Source organism: Moschus berezovskii, chromosome 16, assembly GCF_049115385.1.
Source record: "Moschus berezovskii isolate FMDL1 chromosome 16, NW_MosBer_1.0, whole genome shotgun sequence".
In the NCBI taxonomy this organism is placed as follows: Eukaryota; Metazoa; Chordata; class Mammalia; order Artiodactyla; family Moschidae; genus Moschus; species Moschus berezovskii.
Window position 1 is genome coordinate 49,985,102 of NC_142475.1, and position 27,417 is coordinate 50,012,518.

The window sequence follows — 27,417 nt, forward strand, 5'->3', positions numbered from 1 at the left end:
CAACGATGTAGAGATCTCAAGCAGGGAGTCAGCTGTACTGATCTTTTTTCTAAAGGGAGATTGAAGCTGAAGTTAAAGAGTTGAGTGCTACTGGCAGAAAGACGTAACTCAGGGACAGTCTTCATAACTCAAGAAGGGAGAAGAGACAGCTGGCTCCTGTTCATTGGAGAAAATATGTAGGCAGAGAAGGAAAAAGGGCCCAGAACAGAACCTTGAGAGCATTCTAACATTTAGAAGTCAAGTAAAAGAAGAGAAACCAAAGAAGCCAGGAAAGCAGGAGCAAAATCAGAAGAGTGTGGTGTCACAAAAGCCAACAGAGAGAGGGTTTCAGGAAAGAAGAAAAGGTCAACTGCTTTAGCAGTGCAGAGAATTCTGGTAAGTACAAACAGATATGTGACTTGACAACACAAGGTAGGTCCCTGGTGATCTTGACCATGGCACAACCAAAGGAATGGGTACAGGAGAAATGGAGGATAAGAAAATGGAGTTGGTAGCCACAGAGGTTTAAAGGTATTTAAAGTTTTGCTGAGAAAAGGAGGTGGATTTGAACCAAAGAAGCGTATATACGTTTTTAAGCTAGAAAATACTAGCTCAATTCATCCAAGTTACATTTTATGTTCCCTTAATATACTTTGATGAACCCTTCATAAATTTTCCACTCCACTGGATCTCATTTTTGCCTGAAGACCCACTGATTCCAGTTTTAAAGTAGGACTCCTTCCTTTACCGTGGAAAAAAGTAACAGACATGCATATTGTGTTGTAATATCTGTAAATTCAAATACATATTATGCATGCATTATAACTATTAACTACTAGACAAAATGCTACAATATCATATTTAATTTGCATGCCAGGCATTGTTCTTGGCAGTGATTCTTAAATGGTTTAGTCTCTGGACTCCTATATATTCTTAAAAATGATGGAGAACTGCAAAGAGCTTTTATTTGTGTAACATATCTATCAATATTTAATATGTTAGAAATGAAAACTAAGAAAAATTTCAATATTTGTTATCCAGAAAATCATGTATAAATTTATTTTAAATTAACAATTATAAACCAATTATATGTTATATGTCTAACATACTTTTAAGAAAAACAGCTATCTTTTCCTAAAAAATTTCAGTGAGAATTATGGTAGTTTCATAGGAATGCAAATTCCTTTAATGTCTGGCTTAATAGAAGACAGCTGGATTCACATATGCTTCAATGTGTTGTGATACGTTGTTTGGAAACATTTTATTTTTTAAATTTATTTATTCATTTTTATTTTTGGCTGGGCTGAGTCTTTGTTGCTGTGCAGGTTTTTCTCTAGCTTCCACGAGTGGGGGCTACTCTCTAGTTGCAGTGTATGGGCTTCTTATTGAGTTGGCTTCTCTTGTTGCACAACAGGGCTCTAGGGAACTCAGGCTTCAGTACTTGGGGCATGAGGGCTCAGAAGTTTCAGTTCCCAGGCTCTAGGAATCAGGCTCAATAGTCGTGGCACACGGGCTTGGTAGTTCCACAACATGTGGGGTCCTCCCAGACCAGGGATGGAACCCGTGTCTCCTGTATTGGTAGGTGGATTCTTTACCAGGGAATTCCTGAAAACATTTTCAATCAAAGTTGGAAAAGGAAAAAATATGTTCATTTCTAGAACATTTTCAGTGCATTGTGAATATTCTTCTTTAAAACAACATCAAAATTCAGAAAGTGATAGTTTCTTAAAGGTAGTCATGATGTGGAGTATGACTTCATATCAGTGAACTTCTACTCGGCTATGTTAAAACCCATTGATCTATCCTGCATTATGAAGGGACCTTCTTTCCATGCTTGATGTTGTAGATTTTTTAATAGCGATTCACCGAGAGTTATGTATACCTTTCAATTAACACATTTTATTTTGTGGATCAAAAAACAAGATCCAACTATATGTTATCTAAAAGAAATCCATGATAAATATAAAAACACACACAGATTGAGAGCCAAGGGATGGTGAAAGATATACCATGCTAACATTAATCAAAATAAAGTGTGAGAAGCCATATTATTTTCTGACAGAGCAGACCTCAAAAGCAAGAAGAGTTCTCAAAGATAATTATAAAGATGTCAATTCTCCAAGAAGACATAACAATGCTTAACTTGTATGTATCTAATAAGAGAATCTAAATACACGAGACAAAAACTGATAGAACTGCCACAAGAAATAAATGAGTCCACAGTCATTGTTGGAGACTTAACTTTTAATCAGAAGTGGAAATATCTAGTAGGCATAAAATCAGTAAGTATATAACTGAACTCAACAACATTATCAATTGGCTGGATATAAAATAACTATATCCAGCAACAGCTATGACCAACCTAGACAGCATATTAAAAAGCAGAGACATTACTTTGCCAACAAAGGTCCATATAGTCAAAGCTGTGGTTTTTTCCAGTAATCATGTATGGATGTGAGAGTTGGACCATAAAGAAGGCTGAGCACCAAAGAACTGATGCTTTCAAACTGTGGTGCTGGAGAAGACTCTTGAGAGTCCCTTGGACTCCAAGGAGATCCAACCAGTCTACCCTAAAGGAAATCAGTCCTGAATGTTCATGGGAAGGACTGATGCTGAAGCTGAAACTCCAATACTTTGGCCACCTGATGCGAAGAGCTGACCCACTGGAAAAGACCCTGATGCTGGGAAAGATTGAAGGCAGGAGGAGAAGGGGACAACAGAGGAGGAGATGGCTGGATGACATCACCGATTCGATGGACATGAGTTTGAGCAAGCTCTGGGAGTTGGTGATGAACAGGGAAGCCTGGTGTGCTGCAGTCTATGGGGTTGCAAAGAGTCTGACATGACTGAGCAACTGAACTGAACAACAGCAGAAAGTACATTCTTCTCAAGCTCACATGGAAAACTAACCAAAATAGATCATATTCTGGGCAATAAAACACATTGTAACACATCTTAAAACATAGATATCATACAATATCTGACCACAATGGAACTAATTAAACTAAAAATCAATAATAGATAGTTAGAAAACACCAAAATGCATAGCTATTAACCAATACACTACTAGATAACACATGGGTCAAGTAAGAAATCTCAAGAGATAAAAATACATCTCACCAAAATTTGTAAGAGGCAGCAAAAGAAGAACTTAGAGATAAGTTTATAGCATTGAAAGCATACATTAGAAAAGATTTAAATCAATAATCTAAGCTTTCACTTAGAAAAGAAGAGCAAACAATCCTAAGTCAGCAAAAAGCGGAAAAAATATAATAAAAACTAGAGAAGAAATCAGTAAAATTTAAAACATAAAATCAACAGCAAAACTCAACAAAACAAAAAGCTGGTTCTTTGCAAAAATAAAACTAATAACGAAAAAAAGGACATCATCAGAGATTGCATGGACAATAAAAGGATAATAATGGAATATTATGAAAAATGTTACGACCTCAAACGATAAATGAAATGGAACAACTCCTTGACAGACATGACCTGCCAAAATTCACACGAAAAGAAATACAAGTTGAATAGGACATTATCTATAAAAGGAACTGAATCAATATTTATAAACCTTCTAAAATACAAAGCACCAGACCGAGCAAGTTCACTGGTGAAATCTATTAAACAGTTAAAGGAGGAATTACATCAATTCTCCCGAATCTCTCCCAGAAGACGGAAGTAGAGGAAATACCTCCTAACTTGTTCTGTGAGGTCAGCATCCCTAATATCAAGATCAGACAAAGATTTCACAGGAGAACAGCACACCAATATGACAAACCTAGAGAGCATATTAAAAAGCAGAGACATTACTTTGCCAACAAAGGTCCGTCTAGTCAAGGCTATGGTTTTTCCCGTGGTCATGTATGGATGTGAGAGTTGGACTGTGAAGAAAGCTGAGTGCCGAAGAGTTGATGCTTTTGACTGTGGTGTTGGAGAAGACTCTTGAGAGTCCCTTGGCCTGCAAGGAGATCCAAACAGTCCATCCTAGAGGAGGTCAGTCCTGGGTGTTCATTGGAAGAACTGATGCTGAAGCTGAAACATCAATACTTTGGCCACCTCATGCGAAGAGCTGACTCATTGGAAAAGACTCTGATTCTGGGAGGGATTGGGGGCAGGAGGAGAAGGGGACGACAGAGGATGAGATGGCTGGATGGCATCACCAACTCGATACATATGAATTTGGGTGAACTCCGGGAGTTGGTGATGGACAGGGAGGCCTGGCATGCTGCAACTCATGGGGTTGCAGAGTCTGACACGACTGAGTGACTGAACTGAACTGAACTGATACCACAATAAAAGGGCTTCCCAGGTGGCTCAGTGGTAAAGGATCCTCCTGCCAATTCAAAAGAGAAAAGAGACTCAGGTTTAATCCCTGAGTTGGGAAGATCTCCTGGAGAAGGAAATGGCAAGGAAAATCTACTGGAGAAGGAAATTCAGTATTCTTGCCTGGAAAACTCCAAGGACAGAGCCACCAGGTGGGCTACAGTCCATGGGATCTCAAAGAGTTAGACACGACTGAGCAGGCAGGCACTACAATAGATAGAGAAGACTAAATTTTTAAAAGAAGGAACAAGAAGCATTCCCACTGAGATCAGGAACAACAAAGGATGTCTCATCTTACCATTTTATGATAAAAGACTGTTACTCAACATATACACAGAACTCATAAAATTCGAGAAAAAATGAATAGCCTGATATTTAAAATGGGCAAAAGTACTGAACAGACACCTCACCAAAGCAGATATGTAGGTGACAAATAAGGATATGAAAAGTTGATCAAATCTTACGTTACTTGGCAACTGAAAATCAAAACAACAGGGTACCTCTACACACTTACTAGAAAGGGCAAAATCCAAAATACTGACACCACCAAAGGCTGGTGAAAATGTGGAGCAATCAGGAATTCTCATTCAGAGCTGGTGGGAATGCAAAATGGTACAGCCACTATGTATGCTAAATCGCTCAATTGTGTCCAACTCTTTGCAATCCCATGGACTATAGCTCAGCAGACTTCTCTGTCCATGGCATTCTCCAGGCAAGAATACTGGAGTGGGTTGCCATGCCCTCCTCCAGGGAATCTTCCTGACCCAAGGATCGAACAAGCATCTCTTGAGTCTCCTGTATTGGCAGGCAGATTCTTTACCACTAGCGCCACCTGAGCCCACCTAGCACTCTGCTGCTGCTGCTGCTAAGTCACTTCAGTCGTGGCCGACTCTTAGTGACCCCATGGACTGTAGTTCACCAGGCTTGTCCATCCATGGGATTTTCCAGGCAAGAGTACTGGAGTGGGGTGCCATTGCCTTCTCCGACCTAGCACTCTACAAACCATCAAATATATATATGTTTTATATGTCACACCTCGATTTACTCAAGCGCCTAAGGGAATCACAATGGTACCTAAATAGCGTATCATGATTCCTAGTGAAAGCCTTTTGAATGTTGCTTTCTTATGATTCAGACACAAAAGGATTTGTTGTGTCATAGATATTGAGGACCTTTTAAAACCTGTTTTATTTCCCAATCAATCGATGTTTTACTCTCTTTCAGAACAACTATGAATTCAAAGTGAACATCACCATTATCTGAGAGCCTAAGGAAAGTCAATTTTTCATCATACTATCTAGATCTTTTAAACTGCTTTGGCCAAAACCTTCCCAGGACTTAAGTATAATGAAAACATTATTTGGTGTCTTCTATTTGCCTTCAGCACCCCAAAAGGCAGCATGATGAACAGTGATCCTCGGGAGTTTTCAGAGGAAGAATTTATCTTTGTCAGCAGGTGATCAGTGCACTAACTACACACAAGACACATGATTTTTAAAGATGTTTAATAGCTAAGTGGCTGGAAAGTCAAATGGACAGCAGATGAAAAAGAAATGAGCACTATTCTCAACACAACTACAGTCATATATAAAATTATTTAAAAGTGAAAATTTTGGAAATTTGTTGAGGTAGAGTAAAATCTAAAATAAATGTAATCTTTTCTCAAGTGTCTTTTAAGTTACTGTTTAACTTTTTCTTATCTTTTTTTGGATTTTGATTCCAACCATCTCATTTCATAGCTCAGCCTGTTAAAAAGTAGGTATACTGAAGGTATCTTTCTTGAATATTTAACTTCCACTGACCTAAGAAAAGGAGTTTGGTCTACAGCAAAGGTTGAGAGCAACAGAGGTATTTTCTTATAGTAGAGGTATTTTAAACACGGCACAGAGTAACTAAAACATTGATTCAACTGATAACATTTAAAAAAAATAAAAGCATTCACATAAAAGTAACTAAAGTCTTCAAACACAAAGGAAAAATCAACACAGGGTTCACATTCCTGAATGGTTGCAATGGGCTGGGACAAAGGCAGCCACAAGTTTTCATTTGCTTCAGTCACCACTCCTCTTTCTATCCCTGCTGTGTGTGCTAAGTCCCTTCAGTCCTGTCAGACTCTTTGTGATCCCATGGGCTGTAGCCCACCAGGTTCCTCTGAAAATGGGATTATCCAGGCAAGAATACTTTAGTGAGTCACCATGCCCTCCTCCAAGGGATCTTCCTGACCCAGGGTTTGAACTCATGTCTCTTACATCTCCTGCATTGGCAGGTAGGTTCTTTAACTAGTACCCCTGGGAAGCCCAATGTTGTTACCATTTTTACACAAAAATCCATTTCACTCACGTTGGTGACTTAGAAATCTCCATAGCCATTTCAGTTTCCAGTCCATGATCTTGAGGCTTTGCCACAGCCCTTTTGGATCTGATATATTTTTTTGTTTTTTAGCAGAATAAATGTCTGCACATTTACTTCAAAAAAAAAAAAAATCACACAATATTAGTATCTTTGCCATAAGATCCACATAAATAATACATGACTTTTTAGTAGCTCGTTATTAAATTTTGTTGTTGTTGTATGTTTCCAGAAAACCTATAATTAGATATTCATAATATGCTTCCTCATGCACTTGAATTTTTAATTTTTAAGTTAAGGAAATTCAATAAATATTTTTGATTGGTTACATTTACCTTCTTTTTTAAATTTCATTTTTTAATTAATTTATTTATTTTAACTGGAGAATAATTACTTTAAAATATTGTGGTGGTTTTTGCCATACATCATTATGAATCAGCCTCAGGTATACATGTGGTCCTCCCCCATCCTGAACCCCCTTCCCTCCTCCGTCCCCACCCCATTCTTCTGCATTGTCACAGAGCACTGGCTTTGGTGCCCTGCTTCATGCATGGAACTTACACTGGTCATTTATTTTACATATGGTATGTACATGGTTTGATGCTATTCTCTCAAACCATCCCACCCTCACCTTCTCCCGCTGATAAATTTTTTAATACTCATCATTTCAGAGTTCTAAGTTTTAAAATAGCATTTGATCTTAAAGTATTTGACTGAAAATGAACTCCCAAGATAAGAGAGCTCTAAAAGCCTTAAATAAAAAAACTGAGAAAACTGGTGCCTATTTACTTAACACCTAGTTTTCCAAAGAATTCACAATCAAGTTAGACATTAATTCTCTGAAGTGATATTTTCTATGACTCTGCAAACCATGTCTACAGCTGGTTTTCTCAAAGATTAAAAAACTCTAATTCCTTTATTTTAAACGATTAATTTTTTTTAATAGAGAACTTTTTTTGGCAATAAACACTTCTTGATTTAGACATTCTCAGTACCACTTATTCATCATGATCTTGTGTTCCTTGTATTGTTTGGGGTGATTGATGTCTCCAGAATAGTCAAGGATATACCACATTTTAAGGAGAAATCAGCTAAATAAAGTAAATAAGATTAAGAAACACCCAATGCTTTCTAGGTCACTATATTCTTATCTGGGAAATCCATGGACAGAGGAGGCTGGTAGGCTCCAGTACCTGGGGTTACAAAATAGGGGGGACATGACTTAGCAAATAAACAACAGTAACAACATTTGTAGCCAGCTGATTTGAAACCCTGCAAAATTTACCCTCATATCCCACCCCCACACACCTACAAACAGCTACCCATACACCTATACAGATGTCTCCCGGGGTAGAATTCAGCCCTAAGGTTAGCATTTATGAAACCAAAGACTCTAAGTCTCACTCAATAAATCAGATTAATAATAATAATATCTATCTTCCAGGGAGATGAGAATTCACAGATCATTTTTGCAGGCACTTGGCATTGTGCTAATGCATAATTAGGACCAAATAATTGTCAGCCAGCATTTCTGCTATGAATGCTACAATAGCCACAGTTCTCTTACTTTTACCATGTTTTTGTTTTCAGTTTGTTTTTTATTGAAGTATAATTGACTTGGGCTTCCCTGGTGGAGCCAGTGGTAAAGAACCTGCCTGCCAATGCAGGAGACATAAGACATGTGGGTTCGATCCCTGGGTTGGGAAGATCTCCTGGAGGAGGGCATGGCAACCCACTCCAGTATCCTTGCCTAGAGAAGCCCATGGACAGAGTAGCCTGGGCAGGGTATTGTCTACAGGGTCGTAAAGAGTCAGACAGGACTCAAGCGACTGAACATGCATGCATAATTGATTTACAATTATTCACGTATATAGCAAAGTGATTCAGTTATACATACACATATATTACGTTTATATTTCAGATTCTTTTCCACTAGAGGTTATTACAAGATTTGAATATAGTTCCTTGTGCTATACATAGGTCCTTGCTGTTTATCTATTTTATATGTAGCAATATGTGCCTGTTAATCCCAAATTCCTAATTTATCCCTCTTACCCCTTCCCCTTTTGGTAACCATAAGCTTATTTTCTATGTCTATTTCTGTTTTGTGGAATAATTTCGTTTGTATTGTTCTTCTACTAGTGTTTTAAGTAATACCAGAGAGAACAGAACTAGAGGATAATGCCCCTACCAGTCCTCTCTGCTCCTCTATTAACAGTGAACCAATCCAACTAACGTTAACTTGGGGAGAATTCCTTGACTAAAATAAATAACTCAGGGAACTTGTCAGGGGGAATTATAGAAGGAAAGTTATGACCAACCTAGATAGCATATTAAAAAGCAGAGACATCACTTTGCCAACCAAGGTCCGTCTAGTCAAGGCTATGGTTTTTCCAGTGGTCATATATGGATGTGAGAGTTGGACTATTAAAAAAGCTGAGTGCAGAAGAATTGATGCTTTTGAACTGTGGTGTTGGAGAAGACTCTTGAGAGTCCCTTGGACTGCAAGGAGATCCAAACAGTCCATTCTAAAGAAGATCAGTCCTGGGTGTTCATTGGAAGGACTGATGCTGAAGCTGAAACTCCAATACTTTGGCCACCTCATGCAAAGAGTTGACTCACTGGAAAAGACTCTGATGCTGGGAGGGATTGGGGGCAGGAGGAGAAGGGGACGACAGAGAATGAGATGGCTGGATGGCATCACTGACTCGATGGACATGAGTTTGAGTGAACTCCAGAAGTTGGTGATGGACAGGGAGGCCTGGCATGCTGTGATTCATGGGGTCGCAAAGAGTCGGACACGACTGAGTGACTGAACTGAACTGAATTGATATATGGGAATTATATATATAAATATATATATATACATGTATATATACACACACACATATATTCCATACTATCAAACTATACTGGATCTTTTCTACTCAGGTTGGCCCTCAAATGTGGTTCATGTCAATCTCTCTATTCATATTTTCCAAACATTCCAGAAATTTAAAGATTAACAAACAGTAGAAGGTAGAAAAAAATCAATTCAAGACTAAGGGGGGTTCAGGATGGGGAACACATGTACACCTGTGGTGGATTCATGTCAATGTATGGCAAAACCAATACAATATTGTAAAGGAATTAGCCTCCAATTAAAATAAATTTATATTAAAAAAAGATTAAACTAAAAGGTGTTAATATAGACTAGAGCTGATCCCCATAATCCTTGAGAGGACTTAGAACACAGTGTTCATAAAAATTGAACAATGTATGAGAAGCATGGCTAGACCACAGCTTTGACTTCCAGGAGCTGCTACTCGATCTGGGTGCAGACAAGAATCACAAAGACTGAAGAAGTAAGCTGTCAGGCAATCTGAAAATACCTTCAGAAAAATCAGGTATATAACAAGGTCCTATTGTATAGCACAGGGAACTCTACTCAATGTTATGTGGCAGCCTGAACAGGAGTGAAGTTTGGGGGAGAACGGATACATGTATATATACGGCTGAGTACCTTTTCTGAAATTATAACAACATTGTTAATCGGCTATACTCTGATATAAAATTTAAAAGAAAGAAAAGTCAGATATAGAAAAGAAGACTAATATTCTTGACGTTGCCTAAGCTCTTCAAGATGTTATTTACCCTTTATAGCACCAACAGAAATATGAAACAAAGATAAAGATAATATATTAGGCTAGGTTGCAAAATTTAAATTAAAATCTATTCCTTCATAATTCATAAGTCATAAATGGGCTTCCCTGGTAGCTCAGCTGGTCAAGAATCCACCTACAATGCAAGAGACCCTGATTCAATTCCTGGGTTGGGAAGTTCCACTGGAGAAGGACTAGGCTACCCACTCCAGTATTCCTGGGCTTCCCTGGTGGCTCAGTTGGTAAAGAATCCACCTGAAATGACCTGGGTTCGATCCCTGGGTTGGGAAGATACCCTGGATAAGGGAAAGACTACCCACTCCCGTATACGGGCCTGAAGAATTCGATGGACTGTATAATCCTCAGGATTGCAAAGAGTCGGACACAACTGAGCAAACTTCACGTCACTTCACTTCAATATTTGTAACAGAGCTTAAAGTCAGATGAAAATAATCAGCCTTTCAATACATACAAATTTATAACAAAAATAAAAATGTTTTGAGTGTCCAATAATTTGGGGTGGCATTTCAGATAAAAGCATGCTTCATGGTGTCAGCTGGTGATCAACACGGGGCAAAACCAATTTCTAAAAGGTACTTGATGAGCTTACACGAACATACTTGTGAAATTTTTCCTTAATAAGATGTCTGCTAAAATGCCTTATTTTTATTATTAAACAAATATTTATTCATAGATGCCAGTAGACTATTGTGGCTCCAATACAATGCTTCACAATGTGCTGCTCAGGAATTTACATTGGTATCAGATAACTCAAAAAACACAACACAATGAAAGCAAAGGCTAAGCGGGAAGTACAAAGCACATTATATAGATAATATTCTCAAGCACACATTTTTCTCTGGCACAGGAAACTGGTCATTTCCCGAATTTAAAGTGCAGAACACTATTCCTGTTTAAGTCGTTAATAGAGAATTCAATTCCCATGAAAAGGAAATGTAAGCAGTGGGGGGAGGAAATGTATTTAATGCTGGAAAACAACCCAGAGAAATGAATGAGGATCCCAACCTGGTGCCCATCCCCCTCTTTTTTCTGACACTTGGATCCAGTTCACTGTGCAACCCCAGGAGGCACAAGAAACAACTTTTTTTAATTCTTTTCATGATAAATATTTGCTTCAAAGAATATTTTTATTGAGAAATTTGTATATCTACTTTACCTTTTCTTTAAGGCTGACTTCTAAAATTGCCTGCTCTTATCCTGAAAACACGTTTGACTTTTCTTCCAACGTCCTATCACACTGCTCAGGTATCATTTCCCCTTCTCGCCTTTTCTCATGCCCCAGTATTCACAGAAAATTCACTACTCTGTGGTTTTGTTTCCTTTCCTTTTTACCCTTTACTTCAACTCTATTCCTAAGAGGAATTAATGTATAGCAATGAAAATGGTTAGTGCTGGGTTAATATAGATAGATCAATAGAACAGACTAGAATCTACAAAACACCACAAGTAGGAGGAAATTCCATGTTTAAAGTACAGATGGTACTTTAAATCAATGGAGATAAATGCACACATGTGAGGACAATGCACAGTCCCGTTTGTAGACTTTGCCAAAATATAAGAGAAAATAAGAATGTAATGTGGCCAAGAGCTTGAAATCTGGAGCCACTCTGCCTGGGTTCAAATTCCAACTCTGTTAATGACTAGATGTATAACATCTCACAAGTACCTTTACTCTCCTGAGGCTGCCCTCATATTCGTAAAAAGAGGGTAGTATGGCATCTACTCTTCCAGACTTGTTGTGAAGGTCAAAGAAATTAATATATGTAAAGCAACTTACATATCAATGACCAATACATAACTGTTTGCCATTATTATTTTTCTATTTTGTTTTCTATCACCAAATACACTTGTTAGATGCTATTAATATTTTTCTTTTTTTGTTTTAAATTTATTTATTTTTAATTGCAGGATACTTGTTTTACAGTATTGTGCTGGTTTCTGTCAAATATCAACATGAATCAGCAATAGTATTAATATTTTCTTAATAACAGCTTACTTAATCTTTGAAGTAAGATCTTTTAGGAAGACACATTTTTAATCAATGCATTAATAAGAGAAATAGGTATTGTGTATATATAAATATGTAGAATATTTAAAAATAATTTTAAGCCATTCATAATTTTTTTTTGGTAATTAATTTATTTTTTATTGGAGGCAAATTATTTTACAATATTATATTGGTTGGTTTTGCCATACACTGACATGAATTCACCCCGGGTTTACATAAGTTCCCCCTCCTGAACCCCCCTCCCACCTCTCTCCTCCCTTTATCCTCCCTCTGGGTCATCCCCGCATGCCAGCCCCGAGCATCATAATTTTTATTCATAATTTTCTTTATAAAAATTATATTAATCTGCAAGAATACAAACTTCTGAAAGCATTTACTTAAAACATTCAAGAAACAGGAGTAAAATAAACTCAACTGTAAAATCTGGGGTAACATTTATTATCAATAATCCCATTATATTTCAAAAACTAAAAAGAAAACAAAATGTGAAATATCATAAATACTCCTACATACTTAATGGAAAATGAGAACAGAAAAGTATTATCATAAGTTCATTTCCATAGTTGTTGGTTTACAGCTCTGACAACAACTGAATATTCATGAGGCAAGTTGGGTGGAGGTAAAGAAAACTTTACTTCCAAGAAAAAAAGAAGACTATGATAACTAAAAAAATATTTTAGGCATCTTTCTCTGACCTGGGACATATAAAACAACAAAGAAAAAGATAATGTCTGTTCAAACTTAATCTCTGAGTTTTGTTGCTGCTGTTGCAGCTTAGTTGCTAAGTCCTGTCCAACTCTTTGCCACCCCATGGACTGTATACTGGGTGGGTTGCCATTTCCTTCTCCAGAGAATCTTCTCGACTGAGGGATCAAACGGACATCTCTTGTGTCTCCTGCTTGGCAGGTGGATTCTTTAATACTGAGAGTTTTGTTATATACACACAAAGATGCAGAAAATTAGCTCAACTACAGCAAGATGATAAATATCTGCTAAATCAATAGTTTCTCTGTTTCAGATGACTTAAATCATCTTAGGTCCTCAAGAAGTAGCCTTTTGATAATGGAAATGAAACTATTCCAAAGCAGAGTGTGGATAACTAACATGGTTTAGAGCAATTATTTGTAGAGCTTGGAGCCTGAAAGTTCAAATAACATGTAAAGGATAAACTGAATGATAAACTGACACCTCATCTGAAAGAAGCCCAATGTTGGGAGTGTTTGTGGAAGAGGTAAGCACCTCAGCAAATAGACTTCAGGCATTAGTGAAGCCTCCAAGGACTAGGGAGTATATGGCACACAGTCACTGGTCCAAAAGTGACTCTGAGAGATGCTGCTTGAAATGGAGTGAGGAAGGGTACAAAAGAAGGAGCCTGGCATTGAACAGGGAATAACTATTGTTGTCATGACCTCTTCCAAACGCAGTGGACTTTAGTGTCAGGCTCCACACCTGAAACAAAACTGGGATAAGTATCAGAAAATGAGGTCAAACTTAATTTTATAATCTAGATGTCCACTGCTGAGACGGATTATTGACCTGGGGAAACTATATTCTGGCTCATCCTACAATACTCGATTTGGGACAGAAAAACTAATTGGAGACCCCGCCTCTGGGGACAGGCAGGCATCCTCTTTGATCAGAACTACTTCGGGGGCACTAGGGAGGAAAAGAACAGACGGTTTAAAGGACAAGCAAGCCTCAAATGAAATGCTTTCTCCCTGTGAATTACTTCCCTACTTATAAACCTTCAAGTTGTGAACTTTCAAAGATGCGAATGTGTGTTTCATGAGCATCAAGCATGAGTGAAATTGCAGCTTGCCTTCCATCTCCTGTGGCTGAAGATCCTTCGACTCTACCATCTCCCACCTCCTCTCCCGCCTCCAGTCAGTAACTCTCCTTTCCTGTTCACTCGACGCCAGACCCTCTGGGTCAGCTGTTGTACTGGACTACTTTTCAAGGTACTGTACTGTAAGATTAAAAATGTTTTCCTTATTTTTGAGCTTATTATGTATTAGTTGTGTAAAACATATTATAAACCTATGACAGTACAATAGTACAGTTGATTGTGTTACTTAGGTACTGAGGCTAACTTTGTTGGACTTATGAACAAATTGGACTTAAGAATGCGCTCTCAGAACAGAACTCGTTTGTATGTAGGGGACTTACTGTATAAAGTAAGTATACTTTGATACTTTGGCAGGAACTGCATTTCAAAATTTCATTTTCAGCAATGTATCCTAAAAATCTACTGGGAGTGGACAGTCCATTGTGATGCATAGTTCTGAAGGATCCGGACAATTTTACCTCTTGTTTCTGGACAAAAAGGAATAATACCATCATTAGGATGTGATAAGCATAGTATATCCACCCAGTGTCAGGCTCTTCCCTACCTACTAGGTAGATAACGAGAACAAGGCCAATTCCCTTCCCTTGAGGAGCATGCACTCCAGGGACTAGATATGTCAAGATAAACCACCAAATACACAACTTAATTTCAGATGATGGTGAATACAATGAAGAAAAGTAAAATTGTCTAATGGGAAGAACGAGGACCTAAGACCCAGGAAAGAATCCTCTGGAGAGGTGTCATTTGAGGAAAGACCATAAGGAGTTGAAAAAAGGAGGCATGGAAATATTTGGGAAGAAGGTAGGCCAAAGCAACAGCTGATGCAGATGAAGCTGGGGCGTGTGGACTCAAAGAATAGAGTGGTTGAAGTGGACCATGAAGAATGTGGGGGTCACAGTGAGGACTTGGCATTTTATTTTTAGTGTAATGTGAAGTCCTACGGAAGAAGAAGTGGCAACCCAATCCAATATTCTTGCCTGAAAAATTCCATGGACAGGGGATCCTTGTGGGCTACAATTCATGGGGTCACAATGAGTCCAACATGACTGAGCACGCACATGCTAGATGTGAAGCCCTATGCAAATTATCTCATTAATGCTTCACTAACCCTGTAGAGTTGGGTATAATCTTGGCTCCAGTTCAGCACTGGAGAAACTGAGTCCCAAAGTTTGAGTAACTCCTCCAAGGTTGAATAGGTATGAAATCAAGGATTCAGTCCCTACTGCACTCAGCTCACTGGATGGCTAGGCTCACACTTCCCCACAGGTAAGTGACAACAGTCAGGTCAGGAGACCTCATGTGGAGTCTGAAAGAAAATCACACTATAATCAGTTTCTAAATTTTATTTCCGAAATGTCTATGCCTGCCTTGGAAAGGATGTCACTGTTTTCATATCTTTTAGCAAAGAAATTGAATAAGTCTCTTCTGTTCAAAGCTACTTGACTTCAATTGTACTGGATTATTCCCTAACTGAATAAAAATCACAGAATTTGAGCAACCTGATATTTCTGCAACCAAATATTGTTTAAAGGAGAAAATTCTCCAGAAATTCTTTCTTCTTATCCTAATTACAGCAAGTAAGTTAAGAAGACCACATTAAAGAACACAGCGCAATGAGTACCTATTTTCAGTTAACAAGTTCCAGCTGTTTCAAGGGGCAGGCTAAGATCTTCCTGGTGACATACTCCTCACTGGTTTCCCCTAGGAAAAGTGTCCCATCTGAATGATCTTGTGGAATTTGGGGAATTTAGATACTTAAAGGGTCACCTTGCTTTAATCAGAAACGATTGTATTAGGAAGCTACTACTTAGAGGGATACAGGGGCTTATAAGGGTTTAGGATATAGTTAGGATAAATCCCAATCTCCTTGAAAGAGTCTTCGGGAATCTTTTAAGACTAGTGCACTAATGAATTAAAAGTGGCATAAAAATCTCCTTTGAAGCTGACTGATGTAGTTGATAATGATAATAATTAACCACCCACTCTCCAGAGAGCTAACTGTTCTTCAGTTCAGTCGCTCAGTTGTCACTTTTTGTGACCCCATGGACTGCAGCACGCTAGGCCTCCCTGTCCATCACCAACTCCCGGAGTTTACTCAAACACATGTCCACTGAGTCAGTGATGCCATCCAACCATCTCATCCTCTGTCAACCCCTTCTCCTCTTGCCTTCAATCTTTCCCAGCATCAGCATCTTTTCAAATGAGTCAGTTCTTCAAATCAGGTGGCCAAATTAATGAAGTTTCAGCTTCAGCATCAGTCCTTCCAATGAATAGTCAGGACTGATCTCCTTTAGGAGGGACTGGTTGGATCTCCTTGCAGTCCAAGGGACTCTCAAGAATCTTCTCCAACACCACAGTTCAAAAGCATCAATTCTTCAGCGCTCAGTTTTCTTTATAGTCCAACTCTCACACACATACATGACTATTGGAAAAACCATAGCTTTGACTAGATACACCTTTGTTGGCAAAGTAATATCTCTGCTTTTTAATATGCTATCTAGGTTGGTCATAACTTTTCTTCTAAGGAGTAAGCATCTTTTAATTTCCTGGGCGTAGTCACCATCTGCAGTGATTTTGGAGCCCCCCAAAATAAAGTCTGTCACTGTTTCCCCATCTATTTGCCATGAAGTGATGGGACCAGATGCCATGATCTTAGTTTTCTGGATGTTGAGTTTTAAGCCAAGTTTTTCACTCTCCTCTTTCACTTTCATCAAGAGGCTCTTTAGTTCTTCTTTGTTTTCTGTCATCTGTGTACCTGAAGTTATTGATATTTCTCCCAGCAATCTTGATTCCAGCTTGTGCTTCATCCAGCCCACTGTTTCTCATGATGTACTCTGCATACAAGTTAAATAAGCAGGGTGACAATATACAGCCTTGATGTACTCCTTTCCCGATTTGGAACCAGTCTGTTGTTCCACGTCCAGTTCTAACTGTTGCTTCCTGACCTGCATACAGGTTTCTCAAGAGGCAGGTCAAGTGGTCTGGTATTCCCATCTCCTGAAGAATTTTCCACAGTTTGTTGTGGTCCACACAGTCAATGGCTTTGGCATAGTCAATAAAGCAGAAGTAGATATTTTTCTGGAACTCTCGCTTTTTCAATGATCCAAGGGATGTTGGCAATTTGATCTCTGGTTCCTCTGCCTTTTCTAAATCCTGCTTGAACATCTGGAAGTTCACAGTTCACGTACTCTCAAAGCCTGACTTGGAGAATTTTGAGCATGACTTTACTAGTGTGTGAGATGAGTGCAACTGTGAGGTAGTTTGAGCATTCCTTGGCATTGCCTTTTTTGGGGACTGGAATGAAAACTGACCTTTGCTCTTCTTGGTATAATGTGAGTTCCCCAACTAGTCTGTTTTCCTTAAACTATCAGAGATCTAAAATTCCTAACTTGAAACAATCAGATAACTATATGTTACCATGTATCAAACTATGACATTTACCACTTTCTCAAAATAGTAGTTCAACAAACTGTGTTCCACCATGAAATAAGTATTATTATTTTAAATGTATTCATGACATTTTGTTATTGTTGTTCAGCTGCTAACTCATATTTGACTCTTTGCAACCCCGTGGATTGCAGTATGCCAGGCTGCCCTGTCCTTCACTGTCTCCCAGAGTTTGTGCAAACTCAAGTCTCTTGAATCGGTGATCCTATTCAACGATTTTCCAAATCCTTTAAAATTTTCCAAATTCCTTAAAATTCAAAAGTACCACAGACATTTTGCAGTACATTTTTAGGAAATGCTGCTCCCAAAAACATCCATTAAAAAGTAAATAGAATGGATATAGACAATGTAAAGATCTATCTAAGAATAGTATCTAAATTCCCGGTGTTCATATATTATGAACATATTACCAATAAGCTGACCTATTACCAATAAGTTCATATATTATAAAATGCATTTGAACACTTCTACTAGGATGAAGAGCCATCGAGTCAATCATATTAAGATGATGAGTGTCTTCCCCATGTATCTTAAGTGACTATTTTAAAAACTTTGTGCAGAACTCTGTGTTTCAAGAAAGTTGCAAGAGACCACTGCTTCCAACCTAACAAGGAGAACAAGGGAGATAAGCTATAAAATCATAATTTTTCAGAGAGCTGATGATGCAAAAAAAATGAAAATGAAATGACTTCCAGATAGAAATTCCATAAGCATGAAAAGACGTCTACTGGAGGAGCAGTAAAAGGAATAGGAATCTGCTATAGATCAGAGTACAGAAAAATCAGCTAAACTTTTAAAGAAGTCCTAGACACCAGCCAAATTCACATTCGCAAGCCAACTCTTTCCCGTAAGCCTTCACCAAAAGATGAAATGTGTGGAAGACAAGTGTGCTGAAGCTTGGAAGCCAGAGCAAGAAATCTGAGGAAGATCCCCAATGGGGCACACAGTGCAAGGCAGGGACCCACCAAAAGCTGACGACTGGAGAGAACTGAGAAGAATCACTCCATGGCCCTGATGCACTTAACAGCAGCTCTCTGAATGCTGGGCTCAGGGCAGCAAGAGGAAAAGAGAACTCCTGAGATGCAGAAAGCCAGCTTTCTGCTGGAGGTGTTAGGAAAACTCCCCAGGAACACAGGTGTCGTTTGGAGAGCGGGCAACTAGGTTGTAAACTGTGAAGAGATCTCTGACCCTCATCAATGCTTCAATCCCAAGCCCCAGAGGAGACTACATCCTGCTTCCATACTCAGAACATTCAGAGCCAGTAGTGAACAAGCACAGAGAAGGTAAAACTTTTAAAAATACCATCAACAAAAAGCTCAAAATAACAACGTCATTTACAATAGCACCATATAATCAGAAAATTAGTTATAATCTAAGGAAGGAAGTGAAAGATCTATACTATGTTCATGGACTGGAAGTTTCAATACTTTCAAGATATCAGTTCTTCTAGAATTGATCATGGATTTATCACAGGCTCAATCAAAATATCACTAGCTTCTTTTGAAGAAATTGACAAGCTATTTCTGAATTTTCATATGGAAATGCAAGAGATTTGGAATGGCCAAAATAATCTTGAAAAAAAAAAAGATAAAAAACGTATATTCCCTGATTTCAAGATGGACTCTAAAGTTAATACAATTAAGATAAGGCATCATGGGTATAGGATAGACAAATAAATCTATGGAACAGAATAGAGAGTAGAAACATAACCTCAAATACAAAGTTTAATTGATTTTTCACTAATATGACAACTGGATTCAGTGGAGAAAGAAATGTCATTTAACAGATATTTCCAGAAGAACTGTATATCCACCTGGAAAAATTTTTAAATTTCAATTAATTCTTTACATAAAAGTTAATCATAGTTTTATCACAGACCTAAATGTATAATAAACATAGAACTCAAAGAAAAAAAACAGAAAAATACATCATCATCTTAGAATCACCAAATGTCCTAGGACCAAAAAAAAGTAGTACTAATTATTTTAAGCTTAGCTGATAGCTCTTTCTGATAGTTGGCAAAGAATTATGTAATTCTGATAACTTCCCTGATAGTTGGTAAAGAATCCATTGGCAAAGAAGGAGACCCCAGGTTGATTCCTGGGTCAGGAAGATCTGCTGGAGAAGGGATAGGCTACCCACTCAATTTATCATGATTAAAAGCTCTTGTGCCCATCAAAACACCATGAATTAATGAAATTAACAGTCAAGCTACCGAGTAGGGAAAAAATTCTGTAACACATATACCTGACATGAGACACTTAAGTAGAATATATTAAAAATACCATCAAATCAATAATAAAAACAGAAACCCTACTCAGTTCTTTCTTAATAGGTAAAAACGTGAACACAAAAAAAGATATGAAAATGTCAACAGCACATGAAAAGGTACTTCAGATCATTTAATATCAGGAAAATGAAACTTAAAATGAGAATAAGATACCACTAACTAAATATACTATGAACAAAAAGTAAAAAGACTGACAATCTGACAATCCCAAGTGCTACAAGGATGTGAACCTGGAAGTTTCATGCCTTCCTCATGAGTATGCAAACTAGTAAGCACAGCCACTCTGAAAAAGTTTCTTCTAGAGTTAAAAATATAATTTTTGGATGACCCAACAATCCCACTACATAGAATTTAACCCTTCAAAATGGAAACATTATGTCAACCCAACGATTCATATTCAAACATTCATGGCCGCTTTATTCATATTAGTTAAAAACTGAAAACAACATAACTATCTATCAAGAAGTGAATAGACAAATTGTGTTCTCAATGTGTGCTATAAACACAAATGACCACAACAATTTTTTCATAAATATTATCCACTAAGATGTACTTTAAGTTATAACTGATGAATTAAATACTTACCTATCACCTAATAAAAGTTTTTCACTCATGCTGACAATTTGAAAGTTTTCTATATAAACAGAGTTTTCTCAAGAAAAAAAAATGGATTCAACATGGTGTGGTATCTTGGATAATTAAACAGTAGAAACAAACTAATTTTGTCTGTTATGTAAAGACAACTATTTTCAAGTTGCAATATTACCTAAGTACATATACCTAGTTTTATTTAGGACTACAAATGATACTCTAAAAATAAGCTAAACTGCCAATCATCAGTTATCTTCAAACCAAGAGTTTGTATCATATTCTGTGTGTGATATATATCAGTGAAGATGAAAAATTAAAACCAATATTCAAAAGGCTTTCAAGAAATACTATACATTATAGTAATCATAAAGAATTTAACCATGAAAAGTCATGTAAATTCTATTCTGTGGCTTTAAAATACCTCTAAAATGTATACTTGCATTATCCATAAAACATTTATTATGCAACACTGTGTACAGAGTACAGTGGATGTAAACAGTACACCAATAATTAGCCTAAAAGGTGGGAAGAGAAAACTGTGGAAGGGAGAGAATGGGAGAAGAAAGGATAAAGATTAAGAGAATTCTTCCCTCTCAAAATGTTTAAAAATTAACTTTAGGGTAGAAATTTACACATAGCAAATTATGTTTAAACATTACAGAATTTTTTAGCATAAAATGTCTTCCAGATCTAACTCCAGGCAGAGTTCTTGCTTTTAATATCTGGATTAAAAGTTACACTGACTAGCACATACTCAAGATCACAACGATGGGCTCAGTTCAGTTCAGTTCAGTCGCTCAGTCGTGTCCGACTCTTTGCGACCCCATGAATCACAGCACGCCAGGCCTCCCTGTCCATCACCAACTCCCTAGTCACAGTTTATTCAGCAAAGCTACTTACTGAGAAAATTCTTGAAGACTAGGATGAAATCTGTTTCTGATTCTCCCATAGAGTTTAACGCGGATCTGACACATAATAGATGCTTAACAAAGGCAACTAAATCTGTCTGGCATAACTTTTTCTTTTCATCAGTGTTCTTTTTTGAACTCAAATTTTCCAACAATTGCTTAATATATGATTATGTGAAAATAATTCATAATCATCTTTATTATCATCTTCAATGACAGGAAGCTATTTCATACAAGGTTTTTAACAACAAGTTAGTTGACATCAAAAGTCTGTAAAGTAAAAAAGTCTCCTCTCTTTTCCACCACAAAACTTACAATAATACACTGAGTAACAACATTAAGACAACTCCAATAATTGAATTTTTGTTATAGAGTCTATCCCAACGAGATGATTCCTGCGTTGGGCTAATTCAGGCTTTTTCCAGTCTCAGGTCAGCCAGCCCACCCAGTGATGACCAGTGCAACACATTTCTGAGACAGTAAGAGAGACCATGCCTTGGAACAGAAGAAAACATGGTTGGTCTGGCTTGCTTTAGACGTATGCTTTAACCAGTGAAATCACCCATGATTGGCTGACAGCAAAGAAGCAAAAATCAGTTTAAAGTTACATATAACTATTATGCACCATTTCTACAGAACTTAATCATTCCTTTTTAATTTATCTCTCAGCGAATTACCTTCTTAAAGTCATCCTGTGACTTCAATCACTCCTTCCTTTAGTCATCAGTGTTATTAATGATGAGAACTGTGTCTACATACCTATATAAACTCAATCCATCCTTCAGGACATAGATTAAAGCCCACTTTGTCCATAAAGATTTCCTCCAATCCTATGACCTATATTTTTCTAAATTAAATGGCCAATAAAATTTATTGGACAAAATATTTATTGGGTATTTAATCTTATATTTGGGCATCTCCATGATGATTAGCACTATAGAAAATGCTCAATAAATAGCTATTGAAATGTAGTAATATTCCAAAATTTCAAAAAGTAGTTGTAAGATATACTATTCTAAGAAACTAGAATTATAACTACAAACTAGACATCTCATCCTCAACCATCTGATTAAATGGATGGTGTATATTGAGAAGGGGCAGAGTCTAATAAAATGTGCTATATGGTCAGAAAATATACCCAAAGTAAAGCATTAATTTGAGAAACTGTTTTTAAAACAAACAGAACTCTTAGATGATCAAACATTCATCCATAAATACTTATAAATCTAGAAATAATTTTAAAATTATGTTTAATAATTATTTTCTCACCATTAAAAAATATAAAACATTTTGAAATCTGTTTACAAACATAAGCCGAGGATAGTTTCAAGCTCTTCAATTTCTGAAATAAAGAGTTCACAATCTTCAGGTATTATTTTTTATGGTAAACACTGCAATTTTTCATAACCTCAGAACTTCCAATTGAAATGTGTTCAATTGAAGTTTTTCCTTAAAAATAACTAATTACATTGCCCCTCTTTTTCTAAGGCACCAGTCATGACTCCCTATATTCTCTGAAAGAAGTCAGTTTGGTTCCTCTAACTAGAAGCAGTTCCTGTTATATTCAGATGAATAACCCAAACTAACATAATCTGAACTGTGGCTATAGAAGTGTAGAGGCTCAGTCACGTCTGACTCTTTGCCACCCCATGCACTGTAGCCTGCCAAGTGTCAGTGGAATTCTCCAGGCATGAATACTGGAGTGGGTTGCCATTTCCTTCACTAGGGGATCTTCCCAACCCAGGGATCAAACCTGGGTCTCCTGCATTGCAGGCCGACTCTACCATCTGAGCCCCCAGAGGCTATAGAAAATAAGCTTTGCTTCTAAACCAAAGTGCTAACATTCAGGTCCTATGGTTGTAATGACAAAAACAATGTTGTTTCTTGCAAAATACTGCTCTGTTTTTAAGAATGCCTAAACCACTCTTGATGAAAGTGAAAGAGGAGACTGAAAAGGTTGGCTTGAAGCTTAACATTCAGAAAACAAAGATCATGGCATCTGGTCCCATCACTTCATGGGAAATAGATGGGAAAACAGTGGAAGCAGTGTCAGACTTTATTTTTTGGGGGCTCCAAAATCACTGCAGATGTTGATTGCAGCCATGAAATTAAAAGATGCTTACTCCTTGGAAGGAAAGTTATGACCAACCTAGACAGCATATTAAAAAGCAGAGACATTACTTTGCCAACAAAGGTCCGTCTAGTCAAGGCTATAGTTTTTCCAGTAGTCATGTATGGATGTGAGAGTTGGACTGTGAAAAAAGCTGATCGCCGAAGAATTGATGCTTTTGAACTGTGGTGCTGGAGAAGACTCTTGAGAGTCCCTTGGACTGCAAGGAGATCCAACCAGTCCATTCTAGAGGAGATCGATCCTGGGTGTTCACTGGAAGGACTGATGCTAAAGCTGAAACTCCAATACTTTGGCCACCTCATGCGACGACTTGACTCACTGGAAAAGAGTCTGATGCTGGGAGGGACTGGAGGCGGGAGGAGACGGGGACGACAGAGAATGAGATGGCTGGATGGCATCACCGATTCGATGGACATGAGTTTGAGTGAACTCCGGGAGTTGGTGAAGGACAGGGAGGCCTGGCGTGCTGTGATTCATGGGGTCGCAAAGAGTCGGACACAACTGAGCGACTGAACTGAACTGAACTGAACTGAAACCACTGTATGCTGTATTAGAATATTAAAGGATAAATCTGTCTTTAAAAATTGGTTATCATTAACCAGTGTCGAATGTTCTTTTAAAGGCTCAATATCTGATCAAATCAGAGTTTAAGCAATGTTCCATAAAACTATGAAACCCTCTATTTCTCCAAGCTTTTAAATATTTCTCAGCCTACATGCTTTCTGAATGAATAAATACTAAGGAAATGTTAATCACACTTCTCAGCTCAGACTAATTAACATACAAGCACAGAAATTTGAAATTTAGCCATAAAAATAGATGTTAGGATGTTAGGTTGTTTAGGGGGTTATATCTTAACACCTGTGTCTTGGCATCACCATATCCTCATCCTTACTGAACCCAGAGATGGCAAAGAAACTAGTAGATGTCCTTGATTTAACCTTCAGACCACTGGGACATTCTGCACACAGAGCCTAGCTTTGGCCTCACAGAAGAGGAGTCTATACCAGTTCTGGAGAAAGTAGGACAAAGAGCTAGTGTAGGTTAATATGAGCCCTGTCTATAGGAAAGATCAGTCTCTCATCAAAAGCATCCATATGCTCCAATTTCAAAGAGCTTGATGAATTGTTTGTACTACCTTTTCAATACTTCTATCCTTGACCAGTGCTTTCCTTAAGCAAAAATAAAAAGCAGTGTAGGTAGTATAATTTGTAATCAAGGCTTGCTATGTTTAAAAGTTGAGAAAGGTTCATGTTAAAAATTAAAGATTTTTAGATTACCTCTTAAAAAATCAGACGCCTGACTCCTCCGAGGCCACATAACTGCCTGGCAGCAACTGTCCAGAAATGAGTGTTGGTGCCCCTACGTGTGCCGCAGTCCTCACCACTCCCTCCCTAATGTTTACCCTCCAGCAGCTTTGCTCATTTTTGTTCCCTGTCTCACCCCATGAGTGTTTTACTTGAACACTTTGGTATGAAGGCTAAGCATATGAACTCAAGTCAGACTTTGTTGCTGTTGTTCAGTCGCTAAGCTGTGTCCGGCCCTTTGCAACCTTGTGAACTTCATGCCAGGCCCCTCTGTCCTCCACTGTCTTCCACAGTTTGCTCACCACATCTGCTACGCACTTTGTTTCTAAACATTCCCCAGATGGGGGACAGTTCACATCCCTGGCTACACATTACAACCATCTGAGGGAACGTTTTAAAAAAAAAATTGCCAAGGCTTTACCCCAAGCTAAGTAAATCAGATCTGTTAGGGGTGGATCTGGATCTACTAGAAAAGCTTCCCAGGTGATTGTAATGCACAGACAGGCTTGAGAACCACTGATGAACAGTATGTGCATGCATGCTAAGTCACTTCAGTTGTGTCCGACTCTTTGTGACCCCATAGACTTTAGCCCACCAGGTTCCTCTGTCCATGGGATTCTCTAGACAAGAATACTGGAGTGGTTAGCCCTGCCATTCTCTAGGGGATCTTCCAGGCCCAGGGATCAAACCTGCAAATCCTGTGGCTCCTGCATTGCAGGAGAATTCTTTACCGCTGAGCCACCAGGGAGTGCAGATGCACAGCACAGGCAGCACCAGCCCCACCCAGCAGCTCTACCATGCTCAGATTCAGCGCAGAGGTTCATGCTTCTACAGAAGAACAACTCAGGAAGCTTTCAAACCCAGAAATTATTGCTTCATCTGGCAGAAAATATTCATTTTGCAAACATGTCTGCATTTTGAGTGTGCAAGTTACACATTTAGAAAAATATGGAGATAATTGTTTACGGAATGTGGTATTTCTTAAACTGTGTCCCTATGTAGGTTATTTTGAATGCCTATTTAGTGTCCTTCCAGAGTCATGTGTGTGTGTGTGTGTATGTGTGCGTGTTAGTCACTTAGTCGTGTCTGACTCTTTGGTAATCCATGGACTATAGCCCACCAGGCTCCTCAGCCCATGGGATTCTCCAAGCAAGAAGACTGGAGTGGGTATTCTCCAGGGGATCTTCCCAACCCAGGGATCGAAGCCTCGTCTCCTGCATTGCAAGTAGATTCTTTACCGTCTGAGCCACCAGAGAAGCCCCATCCATAGCCTTAGGGGTAATAATTTTGAATCTTCAGAAGGTGATTGAATTTAGCAATATCAATGCCACATTAAGTAATTTAAAAGGACAAATTAGCTATTTTCACCTAATACTAAGACAATTTCAAATTGCTATGGTAAAGTCATAAGTTTGCTACTTTAAAATGGCAAAATCATGAATAGACTTGCATGAAATATAGAGCAATATTATTAAGACATTGCTAATAAAATCTAAGCTCTGTGCTAATTTGGTTAAACAGTTCAAATACTTATCAAACTGTAGGAATGTATCCAGAATGGCAAAGTAATAAAAACACCATTTGTTCAATTTCATGTTGAGAAAAAAAAAATTTTTTTTTAAATTTCAGTAGTCTAATATTTAACCAGATGTGGAAATTTTTAATTCTTAGAATATTCAACATTTAAAAGTTTTAAAAACACATTTAAAAATCATTCGTAAATAAAATGTAATAGACAGGTAGCTATTTAATTTGGAGAGAAAATATTTTAAGATTCTCTAATGTTCTTCCAAGTCACTAAATTAAAATGCCACTTACATTTAAATGTAAACTGAGACTCGCTCTACTTATTTCAGCATCAATCTTTTTAATCAAATATTAACTTTCTTATCTTTTTTCCCATATATGTTTCATTTATTAATTTTGCTCTCCTTTCCCCAACCAAGGGTCACAAATCCAGATGCCTACACAGCAGGCAGACCACATAATGTAGCAGCAGGCAGTCAGGTCCCCAGGCAGAGGTCATAACATGGTTGCCTGGAAGTCTGGTCCACACCCAATTGATTTGCTGGCTCCGTGTTTTAGAAGTTTGGAAAACTGAGATAAAAATCCATAATTCCTGCTTATTCTGGAAAGGCAGGCTTTCTGGGAACATGGGAGCCACACCCACTCTTAACAACACTGGAGCTGGCTTCTCTGCCCTCTGCCCTCTCCAGTGTGCCAGTTATCATCACTTACTGAAACAGTCATGTACAGATGAGACAGCTGGACCATAAAGAAGGGTGAGCATTGAAGAAATGATGTTTTCAAACTGTGGTGCTGGAGAAGACTCTTGAGAGTCCCTTGGACTGCAAGGAGATCAAACTAGTCAATCCCAAAGGAAATCAATCCTGAATATTCATTGCAAGGGCTGATGCTGAAGCTGAAGCTCCCATACTTTGGCCACGTGATTCAAAGAGATGACTCATTAGAAAAGATCCTGATGCTGGGAGGGACTGAAGGCAGGAGGGGAAGGTGACAACAGAGAATGAGATGGTTGGATGGCATCACCGACTCAATGGACATGAGTTTGAGCA

General features: G+C 38.1%; 1 protein-coding gene across 4 annotated transcripts in view; it reads right to left on the reverse strand.

Moving 5' to 3' along the window:
- Positions 1 to 27,417, reverse strand: part of PREX2 (phosphatidylinositol-3,4,5-trisphosphate dependent Rac exchange factor 2) — a 293,115-nt gene that overhangs the window by 227,246 nt on the left and 38,452 nt on the right. The window lies entirely within an intron of this gene.